The sequence below is a fragment of the Meles meles genome, chromosome 2 (assembly GCF_922984935.1).
Source record: "Meles meles chromosome 2, mMelMel3.1 paternal haplotype, whole genome shotgun sequence".
Lineage (NCBI taxonomy): Eukaryota > Metazoa > Chordata > Mammalia > Carnivora > Mustelidae > Meles > Meles meles.
The window spans coordinates 24696205-24715421 of record NC_060067.1 but is presented as its reverse complement, the minus strand read 5'-3'; the positions used below and the strand labels follow the sequence as shown (position 1 = coordinate 24715421).

Genomic DNA, 19217 nt, shown 5'->3' with positions numbered 1-19217 from the left:
TCCAGAGCCCATGGCTCTGAAGGAAGGAGACTTGAAGGAGACATGAGTCTTGGAACATTTCTCAGGGTGGACTCTTTGAAGGGTTCATGGCCACGAGCCCTCTGAGTCTGCGCCAGCAGGAGCCACTGCATTATTTCTTCTGAAAAATTAAGATTTTGCTTGCAGCTCATTAAAATTTCAAAAGGCTTATGAAATGGATTCCAGACTAACTATGTACTGTTGCAATTTGCAACAGAAAATACCTGTTTGTAGAAATAATAGGGATTTAAAAATGAAAAAATACCTTGTCTTTTGCCTGTGTCTAGCCACAGGGCCCTAGAGAAAATAATATGTCATTTCTCGGGGGATAGATTTTCACCTAGGTCATGTTTCCCAGGGAAAACAACAAGAGAGGGTTGAAGAGTGCCCTCCAAAATTTTGTGTGCACCAGAACTTCAGAATGTGACCCTATTTGGAAATAGAGTCTTTGCAGATATAATTAGTTAAGAGGAGGTCATACTGGATGAGGGCGGGTTCTAAATCCAATGACTGGTGTCTTTATAAGAGAGAAGAAGAGATTGGGATACAGACACAAACTCACAGGGAAGGAGGCCATCTGAAGATGGAGGAAGGGATTCAAACAATGTAGCTACAAAGGAACACGAAGGACTGCTGGGAACCACCAGAAGTTAGGAGAGGCAAGGAAGGATTCTTCCCTAGAGCCTTCAGAGGGAGAGCATCCCTGCCAACACCTTGATTTCAGAGTCCTAGCCTCCAGAACTGTAAGTGAATAAATTTCTCTGGTTGGAAGCCATCCAATTTGTGGTGCTGTGTTCCTGCACTGCCAGGAAGCTGAATCAACAACCATGGTGGCACCAGAAGAGAGTGAGAAACTTCCAGGTGATGGAAATCAACTCCCTACACCAGCAAAGTAGAAAACTGAGTCGTTATTTGAGCAGTTATTTGATGAATTTGACCAATGACAACTTGGGGACAGGGACTTGAATTGCATGGGTTAAAAGTTGGGGCTTTGCCATCAGAATGTCCCTGTTGGGTCTTAACTCTGCCACTGACCTTGTGTAGGTTACTAAACTCTAAGCCTCAGCATTTCCTAGATAGAATGGGACTTGTCTCACAAAGTGGCTGTGAGATTCGAAAGGGAAAACCTCTGCGAAGAGCTTAGCGAGTGCCGGTGCCCTAGTAAGCTCCCAGTGAAGGGTGGTTGTTCTTACCCCTCCTCCATCTTCAGAAATGCTTCCTACCTATGAAGGAAGGGATGAGTGGTTATAGTCAAGTGTGCTTTCAGAGTCTAGGTTCACCTACCTCTCAGCAGGAACAGTCTATAAACTGAAAGCATAAAATACTCACCAGTTCTGAATGAGAGACAGCCTTGCTATGTATAGCCTTGCTATGGCTTTCTAGAAGGCAGGAGAAAAGTGACTGGAGGGCTGGGACCAGGTATCAGGAGGGGCCTGACCTTGCTCTGGTCTGGGCTGCACCATCACCCAGCTGAGTGAAGTATTGTTTCTCTCTGGGCCTCAGTTTCCTTTTGTGAAGTGAGGAATGTGGTCTTGGTGATCTCTAACAGTGCTTTGAGCTATTAATCAAAATTTTTAAAAAATTTTATTTCAAACTGGTAAAGTGAAAATGTTATGATATACAACATCATGAATTTTAATGAGTCCTTGTCAGCAATGTGAGGGGAAAAAGCTCTAAAGATGCTGAGGTTGAAACTTTCCAAATAAATTCATAATATTTGCAACACGGTATTGTAATTTTGGTTTTGATTACGCTAATCCGACTCCTTTATTTCTGTAGTTACCTCATATCAAAACAAAACCAGGGGAATTTTTCACCAAAATCATATTTTTTTTCTTTTTATGTAGGAAAGTCTGAGTAATACCAAAATAAAAATACTAATGTTCCATATTTAAATGGTATCTTTGATCTGAGGTCTTCCTGTATAGTATTTTTATAAGACATGCATGTTATTATTTTTGTTTCGTTAGGTCACATTAAAGTGCTAGGATGTCTAGACCCCTGGTATTCTGAGAGCTCTTCAAAGTAACACAATGGCATTTAATAATAAACTCAGCATTTGGCTTCAGCTGTACCTTACAACCAGGAAGTGCTGCACCTTTTAGTTTTAAATGACATTTCATCACCCCATGCACTTTCTAGGTAGAAAACCAGAATCAAGGCAGATTCTAAAGAAGAATCCAGACACATGTGACATTTATCAATAATAGTAGCAAACGTTTATTAGGTGTCTAGTCTGTCCCAGGCATCATTCTAAGCACCTTACAAGTGTTAATTCATTTAAGCCTCACAACCCTAGGAGGTTCGTGTGATATCTCCTTCTAGAGATGAGGAAACTGAGGCATGGAGACACGAGAAGCCTGGTTCAACATCTGACTGCTAGTGACTCACACAACTGGGACTCAGCTGTGGCGTCTGCCTCAGGAGCCCACAGTCATCACCTCCCCCCGCACTGTGAGGATACTGAGGCTTATGGAAGTTTAGTAACTTGAACACCTGCCCCTGTTTCTCATACATTCACTACCTCCTGGTGACAATCCATCAGCGTGTCACTCCAAGAGGAACAAAAGAACCCTATCAACGTCATTACCTGGCTCCACCAACTTGCACTGTTCTTCATCATTGGTGAGTCCCAAGCTGAAGACTCCACTAGACCACGTTAACCTTTTGCATCCTGCAGTAAATGTTTCAGCTGTCAGATACTTGATCCTCACGTCTTATTAAAATATACAGCCCCCCCAAAAAAAAGAGCAAAGTTCATGCTAGTCTTTATTTCTGAGCAGATTGAGTTTCACATCAAATATTTCATCTCCTTCCAATGTATAATCCAATCACTTCCAAAACCCTATTATTTTCTTTGTATATTCATGCATTGCAAGAAATTAAAAAAAAAAAAAAACCACCTGAAAAAACCTTCAGTATTGGGCCAAATCCACTCTGAAACGTTTATTGCTGTTTTTTATTCCTTGGAATTACTCTAGGCCACAGTGGTTAAAATTGCTATCATCTGTGAAGCATTTTAAATCCCTGGGCTGAGAAGTACACTGGTCAAACTTGATTTTTAGTGAGTTATTTTACCAGACGTTACCTTCCTCCTACGATGTCAACTCTCACTCAGGGGAAACAGACTTCATCTCTCTCCCAGAGGAAGGTGGAACGACCTTTGAAGCTGATAAAACTGCCGCTAAGGAGTAATGATTATGGTGTTCTAGAATCACTCTTCATAAAACTTGCACACACAAAGTCCAGCAGCATTGCAAGCTTCTGGATTGTATTTAATTTTATAAAATTTGATCATTTATTTCCTTATTCCATGCCTTGCTCTACCAAGGATTCAAAGCTCATATTTTTTTAAGGTATGTTGTTTAAGAAAGTTTATCTTCCAAAGTGACAGATTTATTCATAGCTAAAGGCAACTCTTTCCTCATATTCCTGACTGCCCTCCATTTTTTGTATCAGGTAAGATCCTAGATCCAAAATAATACAAATATTCCTCCCAACAAAACCCCTCTCCTACTGCCCACCCCTAACCAATTTCCTAGGGACCTCATTAAATGAGTCCAGAAATTAAATTCAGAACTATCGTGCATCATCACAAAAAAAAAAAAAAAGGCAGAAATAGGGTTATTTAGTGTGTGGAAATTGGCTTTATCTTTCAGGCATTTGCTTCTGTTATTAAGGAATCCTTGAGGCCCACCATCTCCCCATCTGCCAAAAAAGGTTGACATCAGTTTGAGGCAATCAAAGTTATCAGGTTGTGTGAGGGGAGGAGGGACATGGAGGTGGGGGCGGGTGGACACACAGACTTGCAGAGCTGGGCCATGTCATAAGCATTCTTTGCAGAGGAAACCAGGCCAAAAGGCTGATAAACCCCAATCTCTTTTCACAGCTTGCTTTCGAAGCCCCTTAATGCAACTCCCTCATTTGTTCATCAGCACTTTATGAGAAAATAAACAAAAACATGGTCTGTTTCCTCATTGTCAGCACATCAGAACACTTCCTGCTCCAAGAGGCCGCCATCCCACCCTAAGAGTCAGGGGTCCTCTCTCAATTTTGCCTCAACTTCTTAACAGCTCATTTGCTAAGCTGAATTCTAAGGCCCTAATCGAATCTGAAAGCCCACCTGCCCATCTGATCTCTGAACAGGTTAGATGTCTTAGACTCCAATGCTCTGCAAGAGCAGGAGATTCCACTAGAAAGACCAGAAGTGAGCTACACTGAAGCCATGGAGGTCACTTCTTTTTTCTCCATTCCTCTATTACTTACATAAATAAATAAATAAATAAATAATAAATAAATAGGCTGAGGAAAAGGAGAAACATTTTAAAATAATTAGCTTTTCCCCAAATTGCCAGTTCTATAAGGTAACACAAGCTCTATAATTGTTGTAACCTTTTCAAATCAATTCAGTCTTTCCAGATTTTTCACTAAATCTGACTAGTAGAAGAAAAAAATAAAGAAGGAGGAGGAAAAGAAGGAGAAAAAGAAGAAGAAAAAGAAAGAGGAGGAGCAGGAAGAGGAGGAGGAGGAGGAATAGTCATGGCAAACGTAAGAGCTGGTGGGTTATGACTCCTGTGTTTAAATTCCCAACTGGCTCGCCAGTCCCCCATGATAGACTGGGCACTGCTATCACCCTTCTTGAGAAGATGCAAACATTGAAGAGGGACCAGGTGGACACAGAGTCTAGCTGAAGAGCACAGCCAAGATTTTGGATGGATGTTGGAATGTTTCAATAGCTCAGAAGTACAGTGGGTGCCCACCATGCCAACTTCTAGGAATCTGATATTTAAATACATGAATATAGGGCTGCTGGGTGGCTCATTTGTTTAAGTGTCTGCCTTCAGCTCAGGTCATGATCCTGGGGTCCTGGGATCAAGCCCCACATCAGGCTCCCTGCTCAGCGGGGAGTTTGCTTCTCCTCTTCTCTCTGCCCACTGCCCCCTGCACCCCCAAATCATGCTCTTTCTCTCATTCACTTTCTCAAATAAATAAATAAAATCTTTTTAAAAAAATCCATGAATAGTATGGAACTGCAGTTAAGAGCATAGGCTCTGAAGCCCAGCTTGGTTTTTTGCAGCATAACCCCAGCACACAGTGTATCAGAGAAACTAAACACGTTCCTTAAACTCTCTAAGCCTCCGTAGCTGCTGCATACGATGGTTATGACAGTTAAGTGCCCTGAGTGAGCAGAGGCCTGTGCCTTTGGGCTCAAGAAATGTTAGCTGTTAAATATCAGACGACATTAACAGATTCCAACATTTCTTACACTGTGCAGATTATGAGCATAATCCCAAGGGCCTGTTTTTTATTTTAATAAAGAAAAAGTAAAATTTAAATTTAATTTTTTTTTAAATGAGGAAAGAAATAAAGAAAACACAGACACAGTGGGAACTAACTTGGCCATATTTGCCAAAGAGGAGATTTCAGTGTAAGTTGCCTCTGTCTTAGACCCCATGCAATAGCGTTTGTGTTATGACAAAACAAAGACCTCATTTAGAAACAAAGCAACTCCTGGCATGAGCCTGGGGCTCTAGCATACTTTGGAACCAAAATCCTCGGGAAATAAGTGAACATTGCCACCGACTGTGTAACCATGTGATCTTGGGCAAGGCCCTTAACCGCTCATTGCGCTCATTAAAAAAAAAAAAAAAAAAAAAAAAAAAAAAACTTGAGCAAAAGGTATCAAAGATATCTGAGTGATCTGAGTGCCATTCATCCTAATGTTCTATGATTCTGTTTAATGCCAAAAACTGTCTAAAGTAGAATAAATCCACATAATGAGAGCAATAGCTCCCAAGATGACACAATCTAGGATAGACAATTTACTACTGGATCATTTAGACTCCCATGAATATGGTATTGTCGAAAGTCTTTTAGTCTTGTCTCCCAAACTACATGAAAATCTCTTTGAAGACAGAGATCTTCTGCATCATTCATATTCCTTTTTGTCCATCTCCCCAGGACTGAACACCTAGTAGCCATCAAGAATGTGCACAAATAGAGCCTAATTGCATAAGCCATACATATCCATCCATATTATGACTTCATAGTCATGCTGAGCACTTGCTGACCAATCACAGCAACCTAACTCCAAACAAGTATCAATGAGAAAAGCCAAGCACGTGACTCAATGAGACGTATTTCTATCCTTTTATTCATTCACAAATGTTTACTTAATAACAGTGCTATGCCAGGCATGGGGCTAGATGGTAGGGATGCTCTACTCCACCATCCCCATCTTCACACAGGTAATGTGTAAGTCACAAATGTATACCAATAGAGCATAACTAGAAACCAAACAGGGTCAACCATCCTTTTTTTCCCCCAAACCAAGATTATCCTTGTAGATGAAGGGGCTTCACACAGTTCTACCCTGGAGTTTTATTACTATTTTATCATGTCAACAGGTGCGGTATTACTAAGTCTTTTTTAAATGTATTTATAGAGCTTTGCCCCAGTCCAAAACCTAGTATTTATCAACAATATTTTAGCCTCTCTTAAAACAGAACTATTATACTGTAAACTGGTGACTCCTATTCCCAGAAGCCTTCGGAACTTAACATTTCCTGCTGCTGTGTTTTTTCTGGTCTTAAGTATGTCAGCAAAATACTCCATGGCCTGTAGATTATCTGTAAACCGACTGACAAGTATCAACTGCAGACCATGCGCAGACGTTTCTTTGCCCCTATCACTGCCCTCAGATGATGTTGTGAAAAGTAAAAGTTCATCAGATGCTGGCGGGGTTCGTGATAGACCCGCACTGTGAATTCCTAAGGCTGAAAGGCCGTTTGCAATTCATCACTCCTCCAGCTTATCAGCCACAGAGTGACTTTCCTCCATTTAAATAGTGGCCTGCTTCCCTCCTATGGCTCCATCCCAGTTGCCAAAGTTCTCTAAATGCTAATCAGGAGATAGAGAACACTCTGTGATCTTGTAAAGTGCTCACCCAGCAATTTGGTAAAAACAGAGTGTAAACATCATGCCTGGATACCTGCATTTGTTGGTCAAGGATCAATACAGAAATGACCACCACAGAGTCTGTGCCTGCCACCACAAAAGGAAATGGAATATTCCGATGTTTTTCTAGAAATTTCAGCTGTCCTTAAAAGAATAAGAATAATAAAGCCAGTTCACTTATATCAAGGTTATCTATGGAAAAAAAAAAAGGAGGGGACCTTGAAATTATAAAGCTCACAGATCTAAAGCGAATATATAGAGACATAACCTGACTCTATTAAAAATGTTTGAGATAGGAATATATAAACAGTTCCAAACAATGTGAATAATGGCATTTGAGTGCTTAGTTAGCAAATAAGAGAATCAACAATATTGTGTTTGCCAGTCTTTTTTAGAAAGTCGCCATGGTTTTGTGGGTAGAAAAATCAACTTGGAATTGAGACGTCTTTGTTTAATTCAGTAAGTGTTTACAGAGGGCCTTCCCAGCTTCACCACAAATACAATGAGTGAACATCATAAAGTCATGCCTCCTCCCTACAGGGTACTTTGTCAAGTCTTCTGTGAAAAGATCCAGTCCAATGGGTTTTTCAAGGCTCCCAGTCATCGGTAGTACTTATAAGAAATATACAAGATAATCAGTCAACAGATTACCTCACTTGAAAGCCAGTACAGAACTCCATGTGATGACTTCTAAAGAATCACCTGCTAATTTTCGATATATCTAGTGTCACAGAATTTCAGAGCTGGAAGCATCCTCAAGAGGTCACAAAATAGAGTAAAATTTGGCAAAGATCCATATATAAGTAAATCAATCTAGACAGAACAATTCATGATCAGCGTTAATCAAGTAGAGGACCGTAAGGGACCTGACTGTGCAGAAATCAACATGAGATGGCTCCCAGAGGGAAACAACAAAGATAAGATGTTGAGCCAGGATTACAAAATCAAAGTTAACCTCAAAACCATCAGAGAAATGTGTTCCCTCGGGACACTGGTAATTTCAATGCAGCATAACTTCTTTTGAATTTTTATTCACTAATGTCAAGAGTGGTTTTAATATTAATTGTTAAGGGTCAAGTTCAGACGCAAAAAAGCATAGGCAGTCAAGTAGATACAACCTGACGCGTTTATCTTTTCAGCGCACACTTTCTGCTGCAGGCGTGTGCCAGATGTAGCAGCAGCTGTAGGAAGTTGTTTATCTAACCTCTTGACCTTTGTAAAGTGTTAGGAGATGGCAAAAATCATGTTTTTAAATTATAGGCATCTCCTTTCAAACTAGCATCTTCTTAGTATCAGTCAAAACACATCAATAAAGACCTAAGAAGGTCAAGAAGATATGATTGTGTCCCAGCGATATCTGTAAAAACATACCTTTTATGGTTACTTACAATGCCACCAGGGTTCCCTCCTTATTTCCAAAATCACTTCATCCATTCAGCATCCAATAAATATTTATTGCAGTCCTACTGTGTGCGGGGCATAATTATAAAGCAAAAATCAGATGAATCCTAACACCTATAACGTGTGTCTTGTCTGAATTTTTACTCATATAGGTTGTGCTTTGCAGATTTACCCTTCAAATTTTTCAAAATCTATTAATAGTCTCCGGATGTGAGATGGTTCAAAGTCTTTAGGCATACTTATTTTAAAAATATTATGGAGGGGGAGGGGGTAGTTCACAGACAAATGTAAAAATCCCAGAGGCAAATTTCACATCCTTCTTGCTGAGAAGAGAGTTTTGACCAAGCTTTGGGGCCACACAACTTCTGTGCTGATGGGTCATCACTCAGGTCTATAGGGATTACACTAAATGCAAGTGGGATTGATCTGTCAATCCCTCATGAGAAATTATCACTCATGAGAAATAATAACAATGTCATTAGCTAAGTTTCCAAAACAACCCAGTTCCTGCTTGAAAGTCAATCCTTCAGAAACATGCTAAGACTGGCTTTTGTTATGACATTTGGATGAAGTCACAAAGGTTCATTTGGTTTTTCTCTGTCAACGTCAATGTCCTCTGGGGAAACCAGTGTGGTGATATCAAAAAACAATGAGAAACAAGTCAGGGTCTCCAAAAAGAAGACACAAAACAATAAGTATTTTTAAGGCACTCAGTTTCTCATTTTGGTCTAGAAATGCTAAAAAATGCTCTATTTCTTTCCACAAGTTCAGCTCACAACTGAAATCAGAACGTATTCTCACACACTTTTGAATCATTTTCATTAATTTATTAGAATTCTCCTAACCTGATAAAATATTTGTAAACTTGGACATTCACAATCAGCTATATTTAGACACTTTCACTATGTGTCTATAATTCAACTATATAACCACACATGGATTCTAACTCTAAGTAAAAGAACTGACACAAAAGTTCATTTCTCTTTGAGATGTGTGCTCATTGTGTGTATTCACGTGTGTGCACACAAGTGTGCATACATGCTTGCATATGTGTGTTTGCTGGGAATACAAGGATTGACAGATGTGGCCCTTGGCTTCAAGGAGCTCTTCATCTAGTAGTTGCACTTAGAACCATTGCTTGGCAAGATTTTCTCTGGCAATCTTTGTTTATATAGTAAAAGGCCATTTATTCACCATACAGTGATACAGTATAAGATTTTGAATTTTCAGCTTCCACAACTGGCTCTCTTGTTTTCCCTTCAGTATGTAACCTGAAATTAGCCTTCAAGCCCTCGGAGCCTCCATTTTTCACTATCACGTCAACTTGCCTTAGAGAGATGACATCATTCATTCAAAACAATAATCTCTAGGCATTCTGTTGCAACAGCAACCTGTTCAGCAAATCAACCTGATTTTCCAATCGTGCAAATTGCATATACTCAGGCTGAAGGAATGACTGTGGCAAGACTAAAAGAAACATGAAAATAATTCTGAAAATATTTTCAGATGCCAAGGAACAAGACAATCATTCAATCATTTAATAAATATGACCTAGATATCTACTTGAGGCTAGCTGTTGTGACAGAAAATTACTTCCAAATGTCCTTCTCACTCACTTTAGAGCCATAGTGAATCATGATGACCAAGTCTTGGCCATAGTCATAAAAAAAAACAACCCAAATCCCCTGCCTAAGACATTTTTGCTAAGATTCCTGTGAGAATGTGTTGACGGGGGAAAAAGTTGAGTGCTACTGAAGGTAAAAAGATGTATATTATTGGAAAGATATATGGACTACTCATATGGTGTGATATACATAAATATGGAGTGATTTTAGATAAAAAATAAATGGTCCCTAAGACACTAAAAGCATAGCCAACAACAACAAAAATAGATAAACTGGACTGCATTAAAATTGAAAACATCTGTGCCAAAGGAAATAATCAACAGAATGAAAAGGCAAGTCGTGGAATAGAAGGAAATATTTATAAATCATATATCTGATAAGAGGTGAATATCCAGGAGATATATATATATTTATATGAACATATATATATTTCTTTAGAATATATATATGAATATATATATTTATAAAGAAATCATACAACTCAACAACAACAACAAAAACAATTTAAAAATGGGCAAAGGACTTGAGTAGACATTTCTCCAAAGAACACATACAAGTGGCTAGTAAGTACATGAAAAATGCTCAGCATCACTAGCCATTAAGGTAATGGAAGTCAAAACCACAAAGAACTACTTACTACTTTATACCCTTTAGGATGGCCACTATCAAATAAACAGAAAATAATAAATGTTGGCAAGGATATGGAGAAATTGGAATATTCTGCCCTGTTGCTGGGCACCAAAAAAGTGGAATATCCACTAGTGAAAACAGTATGGTAGTTTCTCAAAAAAATTAAACATAGAACTACCATGTGATCCAGCAATTGCACTTCTGGATGTATATCAAAAAGAATTAAGAGCAGGTCTCAGAGATATTTGCACATCTATGATTATAGCAGCATTATTCACAGTAGCCGTAAGGTGGAAGCAACCCAAATGTCCATTGCTAGAAGAATAGATAAATAAAATGTGGTAATGCATACAATGGAATATTATTTAGCCTTAAAAAGGAAGGAAATTCTGATATATGCTATAACATGGATGAACCTCGATGACATTGTACCAAGTGAAATAAACCAGGCAAAAAAGACAAGTAGTATAGGATTCCACTTATATGAAGTATCTAGAGTAGTCAAACTTGTAGAAACAGAAAGTAGTATAGTGGTTTCTAGGAGAAGCAAATTGGGAGTCGTTGTTTAATGGGTATAAACCTTCATTTTTTGAAAGACGAAGAGTTCTGAAAGTCTGTTTCACAGAAACATGAATATATTTAACACTACTGAACTGTACGCTTAAAAATGGCTTAGATTGGTGGTGCCTGGGTGGCTCAGTCAGTCAAGCATCTGCCTTCAGCTCAGGGGTCCTGGGATCTGAGCCCCACATTGGACTTCCTGCACACTGGGGAGCCTGCTTCTACCTCTTCTGCTCCCCCTGCTGGTGTTATCTCTCTCTGTCAAATAAAGAAATAAAATCTCTTTTTTTGGTCCCCTTTGAGGTATTTTTTAAATTATTTTTTAAATAATTTTAAATTGCCCCAGGGGTACAAAAATCTTTTAAAAAATGGGTAAGATTGTAAGTTTTGTACTACATTTATTTTACCACAATTAAAAATAATAAGGATAAGTAAATGGTCTCAATACAATTTTAGAAAGTTGATTTCTTTAAACAAACACTTTTCTCAACGATTTAAAAATCTATAATACTTCACCTGGAGTCAGACCAAAGGCCATCAGCTCAAAGGAATACAGACTTCAAAATCTGAGACAGAGTCAACAAGTCTTTCTCCTCATAACTGATAGTAATAAGGATAGCACACAACAGAAGAGATGTCTTTAAGACTCTGGGAACAGCAATTGTAAGTTGCATTATTCAAAGTTCACCAGTGAAAGAGAACCAATAGGATATACGTAGAGACAGATTTATTTTAAGGAATAGGCTCCAATGAGTGTAGGGGCTGGCGTGTCTAAAATCTGTAGGGTAAACAGAAGACTAGAAATTTGTACAGGAGTTAATGTTGCAGTCTTGAGTCCAGACACTACAAACTCAGGCAGGATTTCTATATTGCATTCTAGAGGCAGAATTCTCTCCTGTTCGGGGACCTTAGCCTTCAAACAATTCGATGAGACCTACCCACCTAATAGAGGGTGATCTGCTTTATTCAAAGTCTACTGGTATAATATGTCAATCTCATTAAAAATTACCTTCAAAGCAACATCTAGACTGGTATTTGACAAAAAAAAAAAAATTGGTACCATAGCCTAGCTAAACTGACATCTGAAATTAACTATCACATCAATGATACAGATTTTCTCTTAAATCATTCATATTTGTATAAGTGAATTTCTAATACAAGTAGTCATTTTGGGAAGTTAAACATTTATTCTTCTGATGTTTTCTTTGTTCTCTTTTGGAAAGTCTCTTTTTGTACCAGTCACAGCTTGGATTATAACCAAAATACTATTATTTTGCTTATTTAGTCAATTCATTAAAAAAAACTTTGTTCCAAAGACTTTAGGACTATTTTTAAAAATCAAATTCACTTTCAAAGTTAAAAATTTACCATCTTTGATACTGGCACAAAAATAGACACATAGAATAGAAATCCCAGAAATGAACCCACGATTATATGATCAACTAATCTACAACAAAAAAAAGGCAAGAATATACAACAGAAAAAAGTCTCTTCAACAAATGGTGTAGGGAAAACTGGACAATTACATGCAAAAGAATGAAACTGGACCACTTCCTTACTCCATACACAAAGGAACTCAAAATGGATTAAGACCTAAATGTGAGACCTGAAACCATAAAAATCCTACAAGAGAGCACAAGCAGTAATTTCTCTGACATCAGCCGCATAGTAACATTTTACTAGTTATGTCTTCTAAGGCAAGGGAAACAAAAGCAAAAATAAACTATTGGGATTATGTCAAAATAAAAGGCTTCTGCACAGCGAAAGAAACAAGCAACAAAAGGCAACCTATTCAATGGGAGAAGATACTTGCAAATGACATACCAAAAAAGGGTAAATACATAAAGAACTTATAAAACTGAACACACACACAAAAATAAATAATCCAGTTTAAACATGGGCAGAAGACATGAACAGACCTTTTTCCAAAGAAGACATACAGATGGCTAACAGACACATGAAAAGATGTCCATCACTAAACAGCAAGGAAATGCAAATCAAAACCACAAGGAGATATCACCTTGCACCTGTCAGAATGGCTAAAATAAAAAACTCAAGAAACAACAGGTGTTGGCAAGAATGTGTAGGAAAAGGAATCCTCATGCAATGTTGGTGGGAATGCAAACTGGTACACCTACTGCAGAAAACAGTAGTTTTCTGCAAGTTTCTTCAAGAAAATTAAAAATAGAACTACCTTATGATCCAGTAATTCCACTACTGGGTATTTACTGAAAGAACACAAAACACTAATTAGAAAAGATCCATGTACCTCTATGTTTACTGTAGCTTTATTTACTTTTTAAATTATTATTATGTTATGTAAGTCACCATACAACACATCATTTGATGTAGTGTTCCAAGATTCATTGTTTGCCTATAACACCTAGTGCTCCATGCAGTATGTGCCCTCCTTAATACCCATCACCAGGCTTACCCATCCCCTCACCTCCTCCCCTCTAAAACCCTCAGTTTATTTCTCAGAGTCCATAGGCTCTCACAGTTCAACTCCCCCTCCAATTCCCACCCCTCTCATTTTTCCCTTCCTTCTCCTAATGTCCTCCATGCTATATTTACAATAGCTAAAACATGAAAGCAGCCCAACTGTCCATCAATAGATAAATGGGCAAAGAAGATATAGTATGTGTGTATATATATACACATATATATGTACACACACAATGGAATATTACTCAACCATAAAAAAGAATGATATCTTGCCATTTGCAACAACACAGATGGATCTAAAGGGTTTATTACTAAGTGAAATAAGTCAGTAAGAAAAAGATAATTACCATACAATTTCATTCATATGTGGAATTTAAGAAAAAAACAAAGAAGAAAGGAGACAAGAAAATAGACTCTTAAATACAGAGAACAGGAAGGAAAGTAGGTATGAGAATGAAGGAAATTAAGAGTACAATTATGATGAGCACTGAGTAATGTATAGAGTTATTGAATCACTGTATTGTACACCTGAAACTAATATGGCACTATATGCTAACTATACTGGAAATAAATACGTACATGCATGCATACAAACATACACAAAAAATTGAACGCTAAAAACAAAACATTTAATACCTTTTACAATCTTTAAAGCATGCGTTACCAAAACCATTACACAGGTATTTCAAAAACTGATTCAAATATCAATATTACTGGATTTAGCATAGCACTTCCAAAGGAAAAAAATCTTTCAGTTGTCTTCTCTCTTCTTCATGAATACACGATGGTCATTAATAATTAAATTTTTGAGCTAAGTTTTAACTATGAAGTTGTAGTATTGAGAATTGTAATGTGAAGGAATATTAAAATGACAAGTATAAAAGATCTCGAGCACATTGTTGATAATAGGGAAAAGACAACTACAGGAATCTGATTAAATAAATTATAATATTAACTTAAATTGGTTAGACTACTGTGTAGCAGTCTACAGTGTTACAGGCAGAGATAGGAAATATACAGACAGTTTTTAGGCAGTAAAACTCCCCAAATTTGTATGCATCATAACTTCGGTACATGTTATAATCCAAAAGTAGTTAGGAAACCACGTAGCAGAGGAATATTTAAAACAATGGGGAAATGTTCAAGATCTATTGCTGAGTAAAAAGACAAGATATAAAAGAATGCGTATGGCATGGTGTATTTAAATATTTTTAGGTATGACTAGTATGTAATGATGGAAAAAATACATACCAAAATATTAGCTGGAATAATCTCTGAGTAGTGAGATTATAAATAGTTTCTTTGTTGTTTGTCTTATTTTGCTTTGCGGTTGGCTTGTCTGTACTTTCTGTTTTCTACAATGATATGTACTGCTTTTACAAAGAAGAAAAAATAATAAAAATTTAAGTTGAAAATGTCAAGTAAAAGAATGATTTGTCTTTATGTCATCAACACAGTTCAGACTACATAAGTTTTGGTCCTAGTCAACCGATCTCTGTTTGATAGTAACAGTATCTGTAATAGCAATTATAAGGATGATAATAATAAGGACTTTATAACAAACTATGCAAATTGTGCCTCTATTAATTGATTGGACCTCATATATGTTTCCTTATAAATCAGTTAGCTGGAATTTGGGTTTAGAAATTAGTTTAGTGTGAATTTAGTTGGTATGAATCAATCTCCCTTGGTCAGTTCATCCATAACTGGGAAGAAAATCAATTTCTGAGTTTGCAAAATTAAAAACCCCATATGATTATATCTTGATTATCTTATTATGATCCTTCGAGTTTAACAAAGATAACGAGATAACTACATAACGGTAGTCTCTTCCCCCAAAAAACTAGACTCATGGATAGATTATCTCCATTTTTAAAGTGCTTGTCTTTTTATAACTTTTTCTTAAGTTGTTGGTATTATCACCTATTGCTGGAAAATACTAGCAGCTGACAAAGTGAATATTAAAATAGCAAACAAACACTAATAAACAACAATTAGTTCAAAATAGCTCATTGTTATTTTTTCACAGACAATAATAAATCATGTTTTAGATTTTGCATGATTTGGGGCCTCTCGGAAATAGAAACTCCGGGAAGCAGAATTAGAAATATAATAAATAGATGTATTGGGGGAAATGCTTATGAAGGACAAAGGGGGTAAGGAATAAGAGCAGGTCAAGAGAAAGAAACTCCACGGGGCGCCTGGGTGGCTCAGTGGGTTAAAGCCTCTGCCTTCGGCTCAGGTCATCATCCCAGAGTCCTGGGATCGAGCCCTGAGTTGGGCTCTCTGCTCTGCGGGGAGCCTGCTTCCCCACCTCTCTCTCTGCCTGCCTCTGCCTACTTGTTATCTCTGTCTGTCAAATAAATAAATAAAATCTTTAAAAAAAAAACAAAACAACAAAGGTCCAACAGAACTATATTATTACCAAATATAGAACATTTTTCATGAACTAAGAGTCAGAACTGAACTTTCAGTCGAGGCCACAATCCATGAAATTCAGCTTACTTGGTCCTCTCTCGCAGATATGAAGGCAACTCACTAGTTAGAAAGAGTAGGTTTTTTTCTCCCAAAAGTGAAAAAGGGAAAAAAAAGAAGCAGCTACAACTGCAGAGGTTGATGCAATTTTGAAAAAACACAAACACGGCTGGTGGCCATTTTGTGAAGTGGCGAAAGAGATGGCCCACTGCGTGACCTTGGTTCAGCTATCCATTTCCTGTGACCACCTCATTGACAAGGACATCGGCTCCAAGTCTGACCCATTCTGCATCCTTTTACAGGATGTGGGAAGGGGAAGCTGGACTGAGCTTGGCGAACTGAGGGAGTACGGAACTGTTCGAGCCCCAGGTTCTCCAAGACTCTGCAGCTTGAGTACCACTTTGAAACAGTCCAGAAGCTCCGATTTGGCATTTATGACATAGACATAATGAGCTGGGGAATGACTTCCTAGGAGGGACTGAGTGTTCCCCAGAAGAGGTATCCACTCAGAAGATGAAGGATAGTTGTATTGTGACCATGGAGGTGGAGGCCAGAAACCTAGATAAGGCCTTCCTGGGGAAATTGGATCCGTTCTTGGAGTTCTTCCATCAGGGTGATGGGAAACGGCACCTGGCATACAGATCGGAGGTAATCAAGAACAACTTGAATCCTACATGGAAACACTTCTCTCTTCCCCTTCAGCATTTCTGTGGGGGAGATCCCAGCACATCCACCCAGGTGCAATGCCCAGATTATGACAGTGATGGTTCACATGATCTTACTGGTACCTTCTGCACCAGCTTGGCCCAGCTGCAAGCAGTCCCCGCTGAGTTTGAATGGATCCGCCCTGAGGAACAGCAGAAAAAGAAAATCTGCAAGAACTGTGTGACTGTTTATGTCAAGATTTGCCAGGTAGAAACACAGTATTCATTCTTGGACTGTGTGATGGGAGGTTGTCAAATTAACTTCATTGTAAGCATTGACTTCACGGGCTCCAGTGGAGATCCTTCTTCCCCCAGCTCCCTGTACTACCTGAGCCCAACAGGGGTCAATGTGTACCTGACAGCAACAGGAAGTGAGGGCAGCATGATTCAGGACTATGATTCAGACAAGCTTTCCCAGCATTTGGATTTGGGGTCCAGGTACCCCCTGATTGGCAGGTCTCCCATGAATTTGCCGTGAACTTCAACCCTAGTAACCCCTACTAAACAGGCATCCAGGACATTGTGGATGCTTACCACCAAGCCCTGCCCCAAATTCACCCCTATAGCGCCACCAACTTTGCACCCATCATCAACCATGTGGCTAGGTTGGCAACCCAGGTTGCCTATCAGGACTGCCTTGCAATACTTCATGCTGTTGCTGCTGACTGACAGTGCTGCGTCAGATGTGAAGGCCACATGTGAGGCTGTGGCGCATGCCTCCCACCTGCCCATGTCAGTGATCATCGTGGGTGGCGCTGCCTTCGAGGCCATGGAGCAGCTGGATCTGATGGTGGGCCCTTGCGTGCATGCTCTGGGGTGGAGCTGCCTGTGACGTTGTGCAGTTTGTGTTCTACCACCACTTCCAGAAAGCCCCCTCAGGAGACACTAGCACAGACTGTGCTTGCAGACGTACCCACACAACTCATCTCCTACTTCAAGGCCCAAGCTTGGGCTCCATTCAAGCCACTTCCAACCCCAGTCAAGAGCCCTGCACGTGCTCCTCAGGCTTAGATTCCCTCAGAGGGTGGGCTATGGCTGGTTCTCAACCTTGTGACCCTAAGGTCTCTGTGGGCATGGTTCAATCCTGCACACATTCCCCAGTGCTACACTTTACATTTTATACTTTTATATTTGCTCCTGCTGTTGCTCTTGATCCCTTCTGCTTGCCCGTGGAGTCCTTCATTTAATAAAGTCACGAAAGCCAAAACAGAACAAAAACAAACCAAACACCTGATAGAAGTCAACTTGATGAACAGAGGAAGCCACGGATGCTTTGAGCAATGGGCAGATGTGTATCATTTCTTCATTCCATTATCAGACATTTATTATGTGCCTACTGTAGGCCAAGCTCACTGGGAGCTGAACAGGATTAACCATACTGTAATTTCAGGCCGTCCAAGAAACCATCACACAAGCAACCATTGTAGTACCAATTACAAGTCTGATTCCTTTCTTTACTTTTTAAAATTTATTTTATTTTTTTAAAAGATTTTATTTATTTGTTTGTCCAAGAAAGAGAAAGAGCATACAAGGAGAGGGAGGGAGAAGCAGGATCCTTGCTGAGCCAGGAGCCCGATGCAGGACTCAATTCCAGACCCTGGGGTCATGAACTGAGCTGAAGGCAGATGATTAGCCAACTGAACTACCCAGTGTCCTGCCACTCTTATTTCTAATAACTGGTCCCTCTCCACAAAAAAGGAATTCCTTCTGCTATCAAGTGACTCAGAAAATAGGTCCTCCCCCTCCCCGATACCTCAGGTGATAAAATTTACTTCAAAACTTCTATGGCTTAGACTTTTTTTCAGGAACAAATTAAAGACCTAAACCAGTTATTTTTTGTATTAAGTTTTTTAAAAAGCTGAATGAAATGTAGCAATATTTTTCCCTATCTATCTCACTTCTACATGCAGATTCTTAGTTTGCATACAATTCCCAACACAAGTCATTTGACCCTATCTTCTAAAGTATGTTTCGATATAAAAAGAGAGAGTGCAAAAATAGTGAGAGATGGGGTTAGGTATACAGCACACTGCTCAGGGAGCTCTTTTAATTCAATTTTGTTATCGAAGCTTGGAATCTAAAATATGAGTATGGGAGGAGATAGAATTCATAGCCGTCATATTGTACCAAGGTCTCTCTGCTCACCCTCCCCAGCATTAACATAATTACAGGAGTGGTAAAGCCATAGAAAAATGCTTCCTATTCTCAAAAGCTTCATTCATCCTGGCATTTCAATAAAACCCAGTATATATTTGGTTCCCTTTTATAAAAACAGCATAATGCTTTTGGCCACAAGTCATTAAAAGACCATGGAGGACAACGTAAGTGTTGATTTTTCATTTTCATCTCAACAACCATCATTTCTATCATCTTTATTCAGACATCAATTACCTGCTCTGTT

General features: G+C 38.9%; 1 pseudogene; it reads left to right on the top strand.

Moving 5' to 3' along the window:
- Window positions 1-16292: 16292 nt before the first annotated feature.
- Window positions 16293-17827, top strand: LOC123937373 (annotated as a pseudogene).
- Window positions 17828-19217: the final 1390 nt, after the last annotated feature.